Below are 12,183 nucleotides of genomic sequence, written 5' to 3' on the forward strand. Positions count from 1 at the left end.
CCATGGCAATAATCAGCCACGGTCGTAACCTAGGGAGGCCAGGATGAACATTTTTCTTGCATTGAACCTAACATGAGTTCTTGCAGGCGGCTCAAAGGCATTCATGTCAGTTGTATGTGCCGCGCCTCCACTGCTCAGCTGCAAGTCTTCGTTTAAGCTACGTGTCTTCAGTTCCTTCAGTTTTTGCATCGTGTGATTCACAGACACTTCACTGTCATTGCTCCCGTAGCGAGTATGCGTGTGCACATGGACACACTCCTAGTTTTATGATGTTCCTCTTAAGTGAGCCTTATAAAACAGCACCAGTAACTGTGGATTCGGAGGCAGTGGGATTATTTATTTTTCTTGATCTGGACATTGTACTTCTATTAATTTAGATTAGCTATTTTAATAGCCATTTTACATGGTTGACTTTTATGCATTTATGGAGTTCTACTCAGTTGAAACCTTCACATCTTTTTTATATAAACCACCATCAACCAAGGCTTTCTGCATTTTTCTGATTATATAACTGATGTTGATCATCCAAAACTTTCAAGGGTTGTCTTGTTTTATCCCATTATTACTAAGTACTAGGATACTTTTCAATCCTGATTGTTACTGATGATTACGTATTGACTGTTTTTCAAATCATAGCTGCATATCCCCCTGCCCCTGCCCCCCTCCATAATACTACTGTAAGCTCCTTGAGAGCAGGCTTGTGCCCACTTTATCCCATTGTCCCAAATGTGTCTCAAGGCCCAACACAGTTCTTTTACCTAATAGGAAGCTGGGATGTGTTTTGGTGATAGAAAGAAGTTGAGAAGATTTGAAAAGCATGTGTTGTAGATTTTTGCCAAGTTACTAAGAAAAATATTCTCTGAGGATGGCCAAAAAGGAAATTTATTTATTTATGATAGTTAAGAAGTAGATTTATTTAGAGAGATACACATTCCATAGACAGAATGCGATCCATCTTAAAAGGCAAGACTAGTCCTGAAAGAAACTTTCCACAGAGTATGGGCCATCTCAGAAAGTGAGAGGCCAGGAAGTTTATTTTGAAAGTAGATCAGTTGACAAAGTAGACAAGATTTTACTACGTCTCCCTCTTAAGTGTGAGCGTGAACACTAGAGTTTGTTCCTGATTTACAGGCATGAGCGTTTCTCTTCCTGTTTTTCTAGAATGGAGTTCCCAGCTGTAAATGTGACTCATCGGTAGTTAATCTTTGAGCAGCTAGAGCACATGTGTCACTCTCTTCAGAACCAAGGTGATGTTGTGGCCTTGTAAACAACCTTCCATGCCCAAAGCACATGAACCAAAATAATGCAGTCCTTGTTTTTACTCATTGGTGCTTTATCTTTCATTATTCAACATAGGACATAGATGCAGAATATTTGGTTATCATGACGAGGAACACTTTAAAAAAAAAAGCCTATTGTAACTTAGGTTTGTTCACGGAATTAATTGGTAGTAACAAAATGAATGAAATTTGGGGACAGAAATGAGTAATTATGAATTTAATGAATACCCATATAGCTATTAGAGCTTGAGACTTTAATTTCCTAAAATAAGAACTTTTGTGTTGGCTTGAGAATATGACCACTTTTGTCCTTGAGTACCCAAATCTTATTCATTAACTTGGTTTTTGACCTTCACATTGCCTTGACTGAATGATCTGGAAATTCATACCTGTTCTCTACACTTGTGTAGACAGAACAAAAATGGTAGCACTGGATGATTGTGAACGTGTTTAAGGTGGACCTCTTCCTGATTGTCCCTTCTTTTCCTTGTTTGATCCCTTAGCTTTTTCCCTTCCATACCATTCTGTTCTTTAGTGAACAGTCCACACTTCAAGCTTTGTTTATTGATTGTAACTTTGCCATCAAGAGTTTCAGAACCTGATTATTTACTATGAAGGTTGATACCTCTAAGATAATCAGGGAAGAAAGAGGGCCTTGAAACTGAGAATGAGGATTTTGGTCTTCCTGAAAGCTGTCATTTTTTTCTTTTTTCATTTGTTGTAGAAACCAAATTATGAAATATTAAAGGGTGTTTTAAAAGGAAATGATGGTCCATCTCCTTACCACCCTCACTCAACCACATTTCACTTGACTATTTCTCTCTCTTTTATGTGTAGACATATTTCATAATTAATCTCAGTTCACGTGCAACTGCGTGTCTTCATTTACTGAATATTGTGACATTTCTCTTGATGCCACATTAGATACATATTTCTGGTCATTGTATAACATCCTGTCAGCTTCATAGACCATAATTTAGGCATCCATTTTGTGTTGCCAGACATTTATAGCTTGTTTTTATTTGAAGAAAGCATTTTCCTTGTTGATTTCTGATTGAGTATATAACTCAAAACTTTTCATATGTTCTGCCATTTACTTCCCATATGATAGTGTTTCTCAAATGTTTAAAAATCTATTAGATGATAGATTAAATTTATTCCAAAGGATTCCAGAGCAAAAATCACAGAAAGAAATTTCAGTAAGAGAAATTTGACTTTGTATAACAATTAAAACAGTGTGAAAGTAATCTAAATGTCATCAGTATGGATCTGGATAAATAAATAATGATATTTATATCATGGAGTTAAGTATTAGAAAGACACTGATACTGTGTACTAACATGGAAAGATGCCCCAATATATTTTTTTAAGTATTATAAGAAGCTTTGTAAAATAGTATAACATGATTATATCTCTGTAGTGCAAGAAAAACATACACAGATATGTCACATGAGCACAGAAAATAGCTAAATGACTATTGTTGTTGTTGTTCAGTCAGCTAAGTCGTGTCCAACTCTCTGCAACCCCATGGACTGCAGCATGCCAGGCTTCCCTGTCCTTTACTGTCTCCCAGAGTTGCTCAAATTCATGTCCACTGAATCAGTGATGCTGCCAACCATCTCATACTGTGCTGCCCTCTTCTCCTTTTGCCTTCAATCTTTTCCAGCATCAGGATCTTTTCCGATGAGTCAGCTCTTCACATCAGGTGGCCAGAGTTTTTGAACTTCTGCTTCAGCATCAGTCCTTCCAGTGAATATTGAGGGTTGATTTCCTTTAAGATTGACTGGTTTGATCTCCTTGCAGTCCAAGGAACTCTCGAGTCTTCTCCAGCACCACAATTCAAAACCATCAATTCTTTGACACTCAGCCTTCTTTATGGTCGAACTCTCACATCTATACATGACTGCTGGAAAAACCATAGCTTTGACTATACGACCTTTGTTGGCAAAGTGATGTCTCTGCTTTCCTGTCTTTTAATGTGAGGGCAGTTTTCAGGCAGAAATTGAACAATTAATACATTCTGGATGTTGTAAAGGTGGTTTGTACACTGGATAGAAAGTTACAATATATGACTTTTAAAGACCTATTTGCACACTGAAATTGTATTAAAAACTCTCAAAGACCATGTTGCCATGTAGATATTTATAGTTGGTATCTTACTCAGTTTCTAAAGTTAATTACATCAAAAATATAACCCTGGCAAAGTGGACACCCAGTAGTCAGAATCAAAAAGGGAATATTATCTACTGTTTTCACATACTTGGATGTGCAGGGATGGAATAGATTTTTATTTGCAAATTATGATTTAGTTATTAAACCTGCTAATCCTGGAGAATTTCCAGATTTATTACATACAAAGAAAAACAATATTTTAAACATGTGAAACTATATGTTATACAATATTTCCAACTCTGAAACTATATGTAATAATTATGAAACATTATTATATTCTTTGCTGTTGTAACATCAAAGTTTTAGGTTTTCTCCTGTGACTAAACCAAGTACAGTCTTCAGTTTTTGTCTTATTTTTGCTTTTTTCTTTCTTATATCGCTGTTTTGATTTTTCACAGTACAAAGGGCTTTGGAATTGAGCACAATATGCTATCTTTTCATGTGTACTTTCTATGGATTGTTCTGAGTACACAAGATTAGAAATGAAGGACTGAAAGGTCGACTCTGGATTCCCTGGGACTTCCTTGCCCTCCTGGTAGCTTAAGTGTTTGTTTAGTATAGTGTGCCAGCTTCACAAGAAAGAATAGCAGTATTTAATCATGATAATTAAAGACTGTAAGCCTTGCATTCAGCAGATGAAAGCACCCAGTGAGCTGTAACCATCTTTCTTATTTTCTTATCATTTTCCTCAGCAATCAGTGTTGGGCTAATTGTATTATAGTCACCATGGGTAAATTCCAAACTTATTTTCCTGTTATGGGAATGGTTTAGATTTTCCTGTGTTCTGAGTACCTTTTACTTAGGAGAGTATATACATTGTCAGTTTTTAAATTTCCCAACCCACAAATCTTTCATCCGGTACACCTCCCGCTTTTGCTTGTATCCTGACACACAGGAACAGGACTTGGTGGATAGTATGTTTGGGGTAGGGACAGGCAAAACCAGTGGCCTCCACAGAGAGGAGGCCTAAACATAAGAGGGACAGTATGAGCATGAAATTTCATAGCTAGATAGGGGCTGCTCACATAACAGGGGCCAGTGTATGTTTGCTAATTAACAAAAAATGAATAAACCATAACCAAGGCTGCAGCTAAAGTGGCAGGAGAGAGAGAAGAAGGGAGAGGGAATGAGGCAGCAAGAGCAGGAGCAAATGAAAGAAGATGGGGGAGAGGTGAATAGTCAAATGCAAGAAAACAGGGCTCTGGATACAGAAATAAGAGTACAAGTGATAAAATCTGGTGGAGGCCTCTGACTTAGCCAGAAGGAACAAAAAGTTCCCTTCGATCACTGTTCTCAGAGCTAGCTGTTTCTCAGGAACAGTGGTTTTGCACAGTAAGTTTGGCATTTCTAGTCACAAGCATTAGGGTAAGTTATGGTAAATTCCCATCACTTCACTTGGCATTTGGAAAGGCCTAACTTATAATATAGGTTTCCCTGGTGGTTCAGATGGTAAAGAATCTGCCCACAATGCAAGAGACCTAGGTTTGATCCCTGGGTTGGAAAGATCCCCTGGAGAACAGAATGGCTACCCACTCCAGTATTATTGCCTAGAGAATTCCCTGGACAGAGCCTGGTGGGCTGCAGTCCATGGGGTCTCAAAATATGAGGCTTCCCAGGTGGCTCAGTGGTAAAGAATCTGCCTGCTGCTGCAAGGGCCGTAGGAGACACAAGTTCTATCCCTGGGTCGGGAAGATCTCCTGGATGAGGAAACACCAACCCACTCCAGTATTCTTGCCTGAAAAATCCTATGGACAGAGGAGCCTGGCAGGCTGCAGTGCATGGGGTCCACAAAGAGTTGGGCACAACCTAGCAGCTAAGCACAGCAACTTATAAATAGATAATACAGTCATCTGTTTGCTACTAGAGCCTTAATTGTGCTCAGAGATCCTAAATGTAGTAGAGCCACTGATCTCACTCTGGTTTAACTTTTAATTCCAACAACCTACCTGGGAAAAATTCTCAAGGGCTGTAGGAATAAATATCATATCAGAGCTGATTTAAGCCTGAGCTGCCATGCCCTGGCTTTCCAGCAGCTGTTCTAATCTGCTGATGACTGTTCTGCTTTGGCTTTCTTGTAAAAGAGATGCTAATCCTCAAATTAAAGACAGCAAGAGAGAATTCCCTGACAGTCCAGTTGTTAGGATTGTGCACCTCCACTGCAGAGGGGCATAGGTTCGATCCCTGGTCAAGGAACTCTTACTGGCTGCACAGCAAGGCACAACTTTTAAAAATAAACACAAACTTCAAAAATAAAGAAGACATTGAAATTTCACAGTGTAACAAATAATAAAGCCTAGGCAAAATCTTTTTCAGAAGCGAAAGCAAATGCCCACTAGGTACTTTATATGGTGGTTTCATTTTTCCCATTTTGAGCACAAGGAAGGTTAGTATCTTACCAAGGAGCACACAATAGAAAAACCTAAGCTAGGAATGTGTTGATCTCATGTTTTTGTACAAATTTTTGTCTTCTGTGTATACTAAGCAGATGCCTGGCACCTTACCCATTATCCCTTGCCTAATTGTAATAAACTAGTGAAAGGTAGCTGTAAAAGTGTCAACTGAAGCAAAGCCCCAGGACTTTCCCCCAGTGAAAGAGTAGGGTTTCCTGTTTCATATGGCTTCCCCTAATTTCATGCCTTTGTTACCTATGAAATCTTTTATAGCCTGGGTAATCTATGTTTTGAAACATTTCTTTCCAAAGTAAATTAATCATTTGAATACTTTTCTCCATGTATGCAACCGAAGAGCTCAGAGCTACTCCATGCAAGCCATTTTTTCACCCACCAAAATCTTTATGCCATGGCTAAAGTATTCATATTCTGTTAACCTGTATGGGCAAAGAATCTGAAAAAGAATGAATATATGTATAACTGAATCACTGTGCTGTACACCTAAAATTAACATTATAAATCAACTGTTTGTCAATAAATTTATTTTTTTAAATATTCATATGACTGATTGGGCTTTGCAGTTTTGACGTTTCTGAGAGGGAATGGTTTTATACGTCATCAAAAGAGATTGGGGGAAAGGGGGCTTCCATAGTGGCTCAGTGGTTAAAAAAAAAAAATCCACCTGCCAGTGTAGGAGATATGGGTTCGATCCCTGGCCTGGGAAGATCCCACATGCCTCAGATCAGCTAAGCATGTGCGCCACAACTACTGAGCCTGTGCTCTAGAGCCTGTGAGCCACAAGTACCGAGCCCATGTGCCGCAACTCCTGAAGCCCATGAACCTGGAGTCGCCACCACAAGAAGCCCATGCGCCGCAGCTAGAGTGTAACCCCTGCTCTCTGCAGGTAGAGAAAGTCTGCACAGCCAAAAATAAACAAGTAAATTATTTCTTGAAAAGGACAGGGTGTACTGGTTGGTCCCAGAAGAACTCTCAATCCAGGCAATTGATAAATTAACAGGAATTTGGTTTTACTTCACCAGAGGAATAAAGCGTAGATCTGAAGAAAATCATGAGAAAGCGAGAGACTGGCAAAACCCTCCTATAGTGTGGGGAAGCTCCTTAGGAGTACATTGTGAACAGGCTGGGCAAACACAGGAAGCAGTACGCAGGAAAATTAAAAAATAAGATCATCTGAAGAGATGCTGGAAAGATGGTAATTTTACTGAAATAGAAGTAAATCTCATAACAAGAGGAGTTACGTACAAGTAACACATGTCAACTTAGATGTTCAGTAGCTAGGAGTGCTTTAAGGAATTGAGAAGAAATGTTTTGGTCCCCAGTTGGGCTGAAAGTTTTCATAACAAGAGGAAAAAGGATGATGGTGAACTTGGTAAAAGAAAGTGAAGTCTGGATTCTTTCTTGCCATGTATAAGTTTTTCAAAAGTCTGCCAGAGATACCATGGAGAGAGGAGACATACACCACTAAATTCAGGAAAAACGGATCTTAATTGGGATAAATGGACAGCCTTGAAATTACATCTCGAAGACTGAAGATTTAGACACTTGCCGTCTCTAATTATAGGCAGTGTGCATAAGTGGAGACAGCCAATGGGAGCAAGGAGAAATTTAGCCTAAAGTTTCTCACTGTTTTTCTGTGACTTATTGTTAACCACGTGCCCCCGCTATGCCTCAGTTTCCCTATTCAAGCACCAGGGGGAACCTCCCCTTTCTTACGGAGTTTGCAGACCTTCTAGAGTTGAATGAGGTAATGTCTGTAAAGGCATTAAATCCTTAAGGGAAAAGTGCTGTATAAACACAAGGCAGTATTGTTTTACATTGAAACTGAAGATCTAATTTTCCTGTAGAAATATCTTATTTACATTTCTCATAGCTTTGAAAGATAGCAGAACAAAGAGCTAACAGTTTCATTTTTGAAAATTTTTTGATGGATTCTCAAACAATAGTGAGTAAATATTTCCTAGTCCTTTCTCTGACTTCATAGCGCAAAATTCCACTGTGGTGAACCCACCAGAGCTATGATCTTGAGGGAGATGTTTGTCTCTTTCAGAGGACCTGAATGTGGTTGGGTAGAAATAATAGTTAAGAGCATGCTTGGTGAAATAAACACTTACTTCTACAGCTCCCCAGCCTTTCACGCCAGTTTAGGGGAATGCTTCACCACAGCCATCGTTTACTACTTGGAAAAGAAGATCAGGAGAAACAAATTCAAATGGTCAATACCTACTTTTGTTTGGTAAAACAGAATTGAAACTGTTATGCAAAGATCAAGCCAAGGGATTCATTTACATTTGGTCCTTAGCATAACTGGAGTTATTCTCAAGGGAAGTGGTCTTACTAGTGATGAACCACTGAAACATCACAAGTAAGGTTTATTACAATGGTCTGTGGGAATGTTAGTGAATGTCGTTGCCCCCCCAAAGTGAAAGATACCAACAGTTGGCCTATATCCTGCTTCCAGTGTGGAAGGTGAGATCTCTTAGGAAGCCAGACAGTATAAAGGAACAAATTGTAAATGTTTTAGGCTTTGTGACAAGTATTGTCTCTCTTGCACGTATTCACCTCTTGTTAACTTATCTTCAGCTTTTGTTGTCCTTATAGTGCAAACATAGCCAAAAACACTTTGTAAGCAAATAAGCTATATTCCAATAAAGGTTTATTCTTGGTCACTGAAATTTGAATTGTATGTAATTTGCACTTATGAAGTATTCTTTAAATTTTTTTCAAACATTAAAAAATACAGTAACCGTTCTTCATTCTCTAATCTTGCAAAAATAGATGGGCCAGATTTTACTTAAAAGCTATAGTTTGTTGATCGCTCCTCTCACATGGCAGTGACCACAACTCTATTTCTTATCACTCAGTTCAGTTTGTATAACACAGGAATTACTTCAGGGAGTACTTCTTTATTCCTTGTATACGTGCCACACATGAAGCTCTGTAATGAGAGAACTTACAGAAAGAGAACATATGTCTTACTCTGTGGACTTTTCAAAGTGTAATATGCTGCTAGATTGTGGACTTCTTTTCCCCACTCATTGAAGTATCGTTGATTTACAATGTTGTGTTAATTTCGGCTATACAAGAGTGATTCAGTTGTACTTTTCTTTGTCGTATTCTTTTCCATTATGGCTTATCATGGGTTATTGGTATAGTTCCCTGTGCTACACTGTAGGACCCTTGTTGTTTATTTTGTATATTATAGTTTACACCTGCTAATCCCACACTCCTGATCCATCCTCACCACATCCGTCTCACACAAGACAGCCACTGGAACGTGCTCTGTGTCTGTGAGTCTATTTCTATTTTGTAGATAAGTTAATTTGTGTCATATTTTAACTTTCCCAGATAAATGATGTCCTGTGGTACTTGTCTTTCTCTTTCTGATTTATTTCGCTTAGTAGGATAACCTCTGGGTCCATCCATTTTGCTGCACATGGCATTATTTTATTCTTTCTTATGGCTGAGTAGTATTCCATTGTATATATGCACCGCATCATCTTTGTCCACTCACCTGTCAACGGACATGTAGGTGGTTTCCATGTCTTGGTTATTGTGAACGGTGCTGCAGTGAACATTGGGGTGCAGGTGTCTTTTCAAATTATAGTGTTCTCTGGATATATGACAAGGAGTATGATTGCTGGATCATATGGCAACTCTAATTTTAGTTTTTTGAGCAAACTGCCAGGCTGTTTTCATAGTGACTGCACCAATTGACATTCCCACCAACAATGTAGGAGGGTTCCCTGGACTGTGAGCTTTTTTAAGGGTGAGAAGCATCTTTTATTCACTGTAGTATTATTTGCAAATAATTTCACCCAAAGAAGAGACTCAATACATGTCTGTTAAATTGATAAAATCTCCGTATATAAACCCTCAGCAGTATTTCACTGGCAGTGAGATCACCAAGTTAAGTTGCAGCTCCTTTTACATGTACTCTCCCTTTGAGGCTCTCAACTGCTTTGTTTGCTTATGCTAGCAATTCTTAATTAATTGTATTAGGGAAGCAAAATAGAGTTATGAATGAATAGTTCAAGATATCAGAACAAAGTCCACCAAACTTTTTTCTTCAAGGATTTGGTGTATAGTCAGACATGTATCAGTCAGTTCAGTCTCTCAGTCATGTCCGACTCTGCGACCCCATGAACTGCAGCACACCAGGCCTCCCTGTCCATCACCAAGTCCCGGAGTTTACCCAAACTGATGTCTGTTGAGTCGGTGATGCCATCCATCCATCTCATCCTCTGTCATCCCCTTCTCCCCCTGCCCTTAATCTTTCCCAGTATCAGGGTCTTTTCAAATGAGTCAGCTCTTCACATCAGGTGGCCAAAGTATTGGAGTTTCAGCTTCAGCATCAGTCCTTCCAGTGAATATTCAGGACTGATTTCCTTTAGGATGGACTGGTTGGATCTCCTTGCAGTCCAAGGGACCCTCAAGAGTCTTCTCCAAAACCACAGTTCAGAAGTATCACTTCTTCGGTACTCAGCTTTCTTTAGAGTCCCAACTCTCATATCCATACATGAGTACTGGAAAAACCATAGATTTGACTAGACGGACCTTTGTTGGCAAAGTAATATCTCTGCTTTTGAATATGCTATCTAGGTTGGTCATAACTTTCCTTCCAAGGAGTAAGCATCTTTTAATTTCATGGCTGCAGTCACCATCTGCAGTGATTTTGGAGCCCAAAAAAATAAAGTCAGCCACTGTTTCCACTGTTTCCCCATCTATTTGCCATGAAGTGATGGGACCAGATGGGATGATCTTCGTTTTCTGAATGTTGAGCTTTAAGCCAACTTTTTCACTCTCCTCTTTCACCTTCATCAATAGGATCTTTAGTTCTTCACTTCTTCTTCACTTTCTGCTATAAGGGTGGTGTCATCTGCATATCTGAGGTTATTGATATTTTTCCCGGCAATCTTGATTCCAGCTTGTGCTTCCTCCAGCCCAGCGTTTCTCATGATGTACTCTGCATATAAGTTAAATAAGCACGGTGACAATATACAGCCTTGATGTACTTCTTTTCCTCATTTGGAACCAGTCTGTTATTCCATGTCCCATCTCTTTCAGAATTTTCCACAATTTATTGTGATCCATGCAGTCAAAGGCTTTGGCATAGTCAGTAAAGCAGAAATAGATGTTTTTCTGGAGCTCTCTTGCTTTTTTGATGATCCAGCAGATGTTGGCAAGTTGATCTCTAGTTCCTCTGCCTTTTCTAAAACTAGCTTAACATCTAGAAGTTCATGGTTCATGTATTGCTGAAGCCTGGCTTGGAGAATTTTAAGCATCACTTTACTAGCATGTGAGATGAGTGCAATTGTGTGGTAGTTTGAGCATTCTTTGGCATTGCCTTTCTTAGGGATTGGAATGAAAACTGACCTTTTCCAATCCTGTGGCCACTGCTGAGTTTTCCAAATTTGCTGGCATATTCACAGCATCATCTTTCAGGATATGAAATAGTTCAACTGGAATTCCATCACCTCCGCTAGCTTTGTTCGTAGTGATCCATATATATCCGCTATTAACTGAAAACTCAGAACATCCAAGAACTGCCTGGCAAAAGTTTTAGAATATAAGTTCTTTAAAGGTAGAGAGTGTGTGTGGTTCTCATCAATATAATGGCTGTATCATTGCACATCTTCATACCTAAATGGCCTGTCAGCAGTTGAAAATTATTTGGACTCAATCACATTGAACCAGTTGTCATAACTTGTCAACTTTTTGCTTGGCTTCACTTTCAGCAGTTATAGTTCAGGAGAGATCTCTTACTCTGCTACCTAAAAAAGAGAGTAACTTTAAAGAAGGAATTTACAGCTATCTGTGTGTAGCTTGCCCAGAGGAAAAAAAATTTTTTTATAAGTTACGGAGAAAACTAATATCATTACAAGGTTTGGAAAAATATGTAAAAATTTTTTGAGTAGACTACTCACAACTACTTTCCTCATGTGTACTTCCTTAGTCTTTTTATATATAAATATTTTTTCATTAAAATATTTCTAGTTTCAATATAAGGTGGCAATTTGTTTATCAAGCGGGAAGGAGTAAGTTTCAAACACTGCTGATGTTCTTGTAGCATTATCATCCAGTATGGATTTGAGAGATAATAATCAGTCAATAACTAGACCACTAGCTATCACAGATCACACCTCACATCTATCTACTGGTTTATAGGTATTTTATTGAATTTAAAATGCTAGAATTTCAAGGGTGACAACTTCTCTAAGGAAACCAACTGTTGAACACAGTGTAGTCACATGTGAAGTTAGGAGCTAAAGTTAGCACACAGGTGAAAATCACATATAATCAAAGATAGCCTTGAAAACTCT

At 38.7% G+C, this 12,183-nt stretch overlaps 1 protein-coding gene across 1 annotated transcript in view; it reads left to right on the forward strand.

Annotated features, from left to right (window-relative positions):
• CSNK1G1 (casein kinase 1 gamma 1) overlaps positions 1 to 12,183 on the forward strand; it is a 148,327-nt gene that overhangs the window by 76,463 nt on the left and 59,681 nt on the right. The window lies entirely within an intron of this gene.

This window comes from Budorcas taxicolor, chromosome 10, assembly GCF_023091745.1.
Source record: "Budorcas taxicolor isolate Tak-1 chromosome 10, Takin1.1, whole genome shotgun sequence".
Lineage (NCBI taxonomy): Eukaryota > Metazoa > Chordata > Mammalia > Artiodactyla > Bovidae > Budorcas > Budorcas taxicolor.